Raw genomic sequence first — 8,169 nt, forward strand, 5'->3', positions numbered from 1 at the left:
CATGCATCCACACAGTCACATGTACCCACACATACACATGCATCCACACATACATATGCACCTGCACAAATGCAAACATGCACACACGCATACACATGCATACACACAGTCACATGTACCCTTATGTATACATGCACCCACACAAATGCAACCATGCTTGCATACCACACATACATCAAGAGACTAAGATTAACTGGTGATTATTAGAAATTATTATATTGCTAATGATCTACACTGGAAGTGAATATGTGAGTGAGATCACAGGGAGGTCTTGAGTAGAAACCTAGTAGCAAGAAAAAGTAAAGACACTGCCCCAAACAGGTCCCTTATGCCTCTTGCCTGCCTTGTTGTACTGTCAAAGGCCAGCAAAGGAAAAGACCAGAAAGCCACCCTGGGAATCAGGCTTCTGTCGACTACAACAAATGCCTGAGACAGATCATGCCATCCAGAGAAAAGTGTCATTGGACTCATGACTTTGGGGGTACCTTTGGGGGAGTCGGGCTTGTGTGAGACAGTGCACCATGTTGAGAAGCCTGAAGCAGAACAAAGCCATGAACCTCATAGGAAAAAAAAAAGGAGGGACCAGGGTCCCACAGTCTCCCTCCTGGGACACACCCTGAGACCCCCCCCCACACACACCTCCCAATAATGTGATGCTGTGTATTAGTTGTTTAACGCATGAACCTTTAGGAGAGAGCCAACTGTTCAGACATTTTGTGAAAGAACAAGTCTGGACAGAGCCAGGTGAGAGCGAGTGCTAGTCTTTCAGAGCACAATTGGGTTCAGTTCCCAGACCAACTGCCTGTGACTCTAGCTCCAGGGAATCCAACACCTCTGGCCTCTGAGCAGCACACACACACACACACACACACACACACACACACACACACACACACACAACACACACACACACACCACACACACACACACACACACACACACGATTTTTAAAAATTAAAAGTTCAAATCTAAAATCTCTCTAAAAATAAAAAGAGAAGTTACATACTTCCAAGATATTCCTTTCCAAGGTGGAGAACAGGGCATTACCAAGGCGGGGATGGGACAGAAACAAAGCTGGACCAGAAGGAAAAATAATCACCTCTGGCTCTCCACATCCATGTCTGGGCCACATGGTGGCAGGATTCGGGCCCAGTGGGCATGGGTGGTCTGCTAGCGGCAGCCACTGGTCTCTCTCTCTCTCAGGCTGGCTCTTCCCGCTGCCTGCTTGTTGCCTTGGCAGGATATTCCACATTTCTGGCATCTCTAACCTCCTAGTGTCTCCATGGTAGATGCTTCTCTCAGCTTCATCCATCATCCTCCCAGGAGCTGTCCTGAGGGGTTCTGCACCTGCCACACCCTGCGTGGCCTTCCAGGTGTTCCTTTGGGTGGCAATGGAAACCTCAGTGACTGGGGTCTACACATCTGCAACAGCACTGCGTGCACCGCACTGAGATCTGCACATCTGCAACAGCACTGTGTGCACCACACTGAGGTCTGCACATCTGCAACAGCACTGCATGCACCGCACTGAGACCTGGCACTATGCAGGCTGTGCCACAGCAGCACCCGAGTGCCTTGCCAGCTGCACATAGCCTGGGACAGTTCTGGATGGGCAGGGCTTTCTGTGGCTCTCTGTCAAAAGACTCATCCCCAGAGAGTCCGAAACAAATTTGCATCTCTCCATCTCTGTGCCTGCCATGAGTGGGGTCTTGCCAACTGCTGGGATGGCCTCAAGGCCTTGTTCCTTTTGTCCCAGTGAAACATATTTACCTCATTTTTAACACTCTGTTTAGCCACTGCATTCTCCTTGGTAGCATCTCTAAGCTCACCCTCTTGTAGGTCTAACTGCAAATTTTCTTCTACGTTTTTCTACTCCACTCCTCTGAAGTCCTGGCTCCCACTGTGAGCTTGGCTGGGAGAAGCTTGTAATACCCATTCTTCTGCATTGCTCTGAATTTTTCAGGTAAGCTAATGCATCACTTTTAAAATCAACCTTCCATGAAATACCAGGGCATGGATAAAATATGATGTCAGAGCTGTGGGATCAGGAGAGGAACAGACACAAAAATCGCCCTTCAGAAATGAGCTTCCTTTAGGAGAGAGCCTCATGACGACAGGAGGGGAACACTGAAAGGCCTTGAGGCAGGCAATGCATCTTACCAGAGGCAGCAGCGGGATCTCAAAGGGGGAGAGAGGGGCTTCCCTTTAAAACACAGAGTGTAGTTCCATTAAGAGAGGGAGCTTAAGGTAAAAGGATAAAGAGACAGCCACTGTAAAGGATGTGACAGGGACCTGATGAGAAGGAGCCTACAGGAAATACCCCCAAGCAAATGATGGTACTCTGGATTTTTTTTTTAATTTGGGGAAGTCCCACACTTTGTGACTTGGTCTGGCTTAGTCTAAGTGGCCACTACTCTGTAACAAATTTCTACCGCTGTTACTGTAACAAACACGCAAGACAAACCATAGAGAGAAGACACCATAGCTTCGGGGGTTGTGGTGGCTGCAGCTCATTCTGACATGGCACACACAGCCAAGTTTTCTTTTCTCAGTGCCCGTGCTGAATTTGAAAGTTGTTAATGAGTTAATGTTACAGTGTGGCTTTTTCCCCCTGGGCATAACATCACTGTCATCTCGGGTTAGACATTAGCCCTGTAGTCATTGCCACTAATTGAGCCAGTGTAGTGATAGCTAGGCCTATGGAATGGTAATGGAGCTCATGATGCTCCATAACAGAAAGAGGGAAGGTAGGGTCACAGGACCCCAACTTGTGAGTCTAGCATTACTCCTTGCCTCTTCCCCTGTCACCAGCTGCAATTGGTCTTGGGAGATGCTACAGCATACAGTAAGCAGAAGTTTAAGTGAAAGTTGGAGTCTGTGACATAGCTCCTTTTTGGTTGTCATCAGTGAGGGTGTGGGACTTTATGGTCACCCACATGCCTGTAGGTAATCCCTCACCCATGCTTTATTACTAAGCCCAGTGTGGTGGCTTGAATGACGATGGCCCTCACAGGCTCATATATTTGAATGGTTGGTCTTTAATTGGTGGAACTGTTTGGGAAGGATTAGGAGGTGTGGCCTTGTTAGAGGAGGTGTGTCACTGAGGGTGGGCTTTAAAGTTTCAGAAGCCCCTACTAGGCCCAGAGTCTCTCTGCCTTGTGTCCTCTCTTGTGCCTATGGAGCAGATGGAAGCTGAGGGTACTCCTATTCCTACCGTCCTGCTGTCAGGCTCCCCACCATGATAGCTATGAACTAGCCTCTGACACTGTAAGCAAACCCCCAATTAAATCCTTTCCTTTATAAGTTTCATTGGTCATGGTATCACTTCAAAGCAGTAGAACAGTAGCTAAGACACCCAATAAGCTCACTAAATCACCGCATTGGACTTGGGTAGAATTCTTATTTGGCTTTAATATTGGGGCCCTGTTCTGGAGTGAGTAGATATTTGCTCAACTTCCCTAGGAAGAGTTAGCAGAAGAGTCAATACACATTTGGTGCATCTATATTTGTATATAAAAGCTATATTTTTAACTGTTTGAAAATTGTAGTTTGAAATGTTTTATGTGCCTGGCTCTTTAAATGACCCTATCCCCTTCAGTGTCAGTTGGCTTTTGGGCTTCTGGGAGCAGGAGGGGATATAAAAGGCAGCAGATGCTGAGAGGAGAGAGAGAGAGAGAGAGAGAGAGAGAGAGAGAGAGAGAGAGAGAGAGAGAGAGAGAAGAAGAAGAAGAAGAAGGAGGAGGAGGAGGAGGAAGAGGAGAGTAGGCAGGGGAGGTTCTAGGAGACAGAAAAGTAGGGTCAGAGGAGAGTTGACGCAAGATGAAAGAAGATTGAGTAGGGCTAGAGAAAAGAAAAAAGAGATTAAGCAGAATGAAGACAAGAGACAGTTGAAAGTGAACTGAGCTAGCAGAGTGAGAAGAGATGAGCATTGGTGACAGCTGAGCCAGGAGAAGCTGTGCTGAGCCAATGAAGATATTGTTAGGAGAGAGTTTGGAGAGGAATTCATCAAACAAAGAGGCTAAAGATAAATACAAAGACTTAACTAAGAGTTACATTTTGCGCCCAACCTGCCTGGCTGTTTGAAGGGAAAGACATGTGGCCACTGTTGCGGATAGGCAGAATGGGAGGGCTGATCTCAGTAGAGCAACAGGTAGAAGAAGGAGGGATGAATACTTTGTTTCAAGAAGCCAGCATGTTGTTTGCTAAAGTTGTTGGGACGCCCCTCTGCACCCCCTTCCTGGTTTTTAGCAGTTTTCTCTCTTTTTTCCCCCTCATTTTGGGCTTCTTTTTAAATAAAATACTGGCTAAGCATCTTGGAAAATACTGATGGAATTTGAGAAAAGACTGGCTGAGCTACTGGAAAGGATAGAATTTGAGGAGCTTGAAAAAAAAAACAGAAGAAAAATATCAAACAAAAAGGGAGAACAAATAAGTTCATTCCAAGTGACTGATCAAAGTGAATGACAGTTAAATAAAAGGTTTGGTGGATGCAGAAGCTGATGTAATGATTATTTCACAAAAATCTTGGAATTCAGAATGGTCACTTCAAAAGATTTATACCCAGTGTCTAGGAACTGGAAAGTTATCTTAGGTGAAAAGGAAGTGTGTGATGGCTCAAATGTGTGGGACCAGAAAGTCAAATAGGAGAGTTAAGGGTTTCTATGACTTGCATAGCCATAAATTTATGGGGATGAGATTTATTTCATCAGTGGGGAAACCAGATTAACATTCCTTCAAAACCAGAGGCAATCCCTAAAGTAAGGGGTGAAATGGAAGATTCTTCTGAGGAAGGTATTGAAAAACGTCAGCCAGAACAACCACAAACTGTGCAGGTTGTCAAAAAACAGGACACAACAGCAATTGACTTTACAAATTTATGGGGTGGAAGGAGGGACACTGCTGAAATTATATCAACAGCTATTCCCTTAAAATGGTTGACTGACAAGCCTGGTGGGTAAATCAGTGACTCTTAACTAAAGAAAAATTAAAGGCACTTGAGCAGTTGATACAAGAGCAACTGGAGGCTCCACATATAGACAAGTCTACCAGCCCATGGAATTCCCCTGTATTTGTTATAAAAAAAGAAATCCAGGAAATAAAGAATGTTAGCAGATTTGAGAACAGTGACCAGAATAATCCAACCAATGAATCCATTACAGACTTGAATCCCTTTATCTTCTTTATTACCTAAGACATGGCTTACGATAGTAATTGATTTTTTTTTCTTTTGGTTTTTTGAGACAGGGTTTCTCTGTGTAGCCTTGGCTGTTCTGCACTCACTTTGTACACCAGCCTGGCCTTGAATTCACAGAGACCCACCTGCCTCTGCCTCCCTGAGTTCTGGAGTACTGTATTTTTCCGGTGTATAAGACGACCGGGCATATAAGACAACCCCTTAACTTTTCCAGTTGAAATATAGAATTTGGAATACACTCACTGTGTAAGACTACCTACCCTTCTTCCATTATACACCCTGTGCAGCAGGCTTGGGCATGTGTCTATTTGCAGGGAGGGCACAGACAGCCAGGTGCTTTAATGCCAGCAGAAAGCCAGTGCCAGCCTGGGGCACTCCGCATTCAACCTGAAGACATTCAGCCCTCTGAGTTGAATGGGCAGGTTCTGGTGGAGACCCAATCCATGTTCATGTTCTCCTCCTTGAGGTACAGGAAGATGTGTGCAGCTTGTTCCACCCTGCTTCATACTCCCTGCACAGAGAGGGGAAGTGGCCATAGCACCCCTCACTATATGACCTGGACATATGAAGCAAGCTGCAGGTAAGTACATGCCATATAAGATGACCATCGACGTTGGCATGGATTTTTCAGGGTTAAAAGGTCATCTTATATGCCAGAAAATATAGTAATTGATTTAATAACCTGCTTTCTTACTATCCCTTGTAAGAGCAGGATAAGAAAAAAATTACCTCCACAGTGCCTATGAATAATAATGCACAACCGGAAAAAAGATACCAGTGGAAAGTTCTTCCACAAGAAATATTAAATAGTCTAACTCTATGTCAATATTTTGGGCAACAACCACTAGAAAAAAATCATAAACAATCTCCTCAATCCATTATTTACCGTTATGCAGATGATATTTTGTTGGTTGATTCAGATGTAGATACTTTAGAGAAAATATTTGATGAAACAAAAAGAATTTTGCCTTGTTGGGGTTTGTAGATTGCTTCTGAAAAAGAAAAATACAGAGAACAGATCCTATCCACTATCTAGGGTATAAAATAAATCAACAAAAAGTGCAACCATGGAACCTGCATATCAGAAGAGATCAGTTGTGAACTCTATTTCTTCTTCTTTTTTTTTTAAGTTGGAAAATAACTTTATTTGTTCTGAAGAGTAGGCCAGAGTCCCCTCAGAACTTCTGAAACTCCTTCTTGGTGCCAGCAGCCTTGATGACCTTGAGCACATTGAATCAAACAGTCTTGCTGAGGGGTTTGCACTCTCCCACGGTGACAATGCCGCCCATCTGTACATCCCTGAAACAGGGGGACAGTGCACAAACATGTTCTTGTGGTTCTCAAAGCGATTGTACTACCGGATGTAATGGAGATAGTCCCAGCGGATGACAACTTTGTCATGACACCAGATAGGATCCGACCTTGGATGGAGACGTTACCAGTGAAATGGCATTTCTTGTCTATGTAGGTGCCATCAATGGCTTCCATGGGCGTCTTGAAGCCTAGGCCAATGTTTTTGTAGTACCGAGGGAGTTTTTCCTTGCCAGTTTCTCCCAGCAAAACATGCTTTCTGTTTTGAAAGATTGTAGACTGCTTTTTGTAAGCACACTCCATCTGAATGTCTGCCATCTCCCCGGGAGCCTGAGAAAAAGCACCAGCTGTGAACTCTTAATGATTTTCAAAAATTAACGAGAGATGTTAATTGGCTTAGTCTCACTATCAGATTAACTACTCAAGACTTAAGTAATTTGTTTCTAATGTTACAAGGAGATTCAGACTTAGACAGTCCAAGATAGCTAACAGAGGAATCAGAGTAAGAGTTGTTGGAGAAAGGTCTCATCTACCGTTTTTTTTTTTCAGATGTTTATATCAGTGCCCTGAGATCTGGTTACCGCCCTGCCACAGGCATTGTTATGAATGTTGAACCATCTCCTATATCCATGTGATATAAAGAATGGTCCCCAATTATCCCTGATTGGCTAATTAAAATGCTGAAGCCTATGACTAGTTAGAAGAGAAGTAAGCAGAGTTTAGGTTTCACAGGCTTGGGGTTGAGAGACCACAAGGACAGGAGAAGAGGAGCAGACAAGAGAGGCAGAGGAGATGAGAAGAGGAGGCAGAGCCACCATGAGTTAGCATAAGCAAATAGCATGTGGCTGGGAGGAGACTGCTCTGAGGACCAGTGATGGAGAAGCAACCCAGATGAGAAACGTGCAAGGGTTTCTGGGCTATTGGATGGGAAGTAGCCCAGCGAGGGATCATCAGAGCAATTGGCATGGGATGTAGGGCTGGGAGGTGAAAGGTAGCATAAGAGGATAGTTTCTGCCCAGCCCCAGAGTTTAAAGCATACTAAAAGTCTAACAGGTATCTGTGTCTTTTATTGATATGGTAGTAGGTTAGATAATAACTGCCACAGTAATGATATGTAATTAGTAGTAAATATTAGTAACCTATTTTCTACAACAGAGTTAAAACTTTAGTAGAGAAGAGACTCCAAGTTGCATGTGTGTATCACATAGATCCCAAACTGGACTGTATTTTGGTTATATTTCCTACAACTCATTCTCCTAATAGGCTCATTATGCAAAGGGAAGATAGTATTTTATAATATAATTTTTAGTGCACAAATTAAAAATTAAAGACTTATATAGAGAATGTTTCAGATTTAATTATAAAAGGGAGAATAAGACTATGTTAATCGTCAGGAATAGACCCAGCAGAAATTATAATGTCTTATACTAATGCTGAAATTACTTCGTTATGGTTAATTAATGAATATTATCAAAGAGCCTGTAGCAACTATTTGGGAGAAATTAAGAGCAAATCCTAAAAGCAAATGTCTTCAGTTTATAAAAAAAACTAATTGAGTTTTCCTACATATTATAAAGGAACACCTGAAGTGCCTACATTTTATACTGATGCAAATAAATTGGGAATGGCAGATTATAAGTCTGAAAAATAAGCAAAGTAACTCA

General features: G+C 43.5%; 1 pseudogene across 1 annotated transcript; it reads right to left on the minus strand.

Moving 5' to 3' along the window:
- Positions 1 to 6,369: 6,369 nt before the first annotated feature.
- Positions 6,370 to 6,824, minus strand: LOC311595245 (small ribosomal subunit protein uS17-like; annotated as a pseudogene). The gene has a single exon. The product of its transcript is annotated as a small ribosomal subunit protein uS17-like (transcript).
- Positions 6,825 to 8,169: the final 1,345 nt, after the last annotated feature.

The sequence above is a fragment of the Acomys minous genome (assembly GCF_964271855.1).
Source record: "Acomys minous genome assembly, chromosome: 3".
Taxonomy (NCBI): domain Eukaryota; kingdom Metazoa; phylum Chordata; class Mammalia; order Rodentia; family Muridae; genus Acomys; species Acomys minous.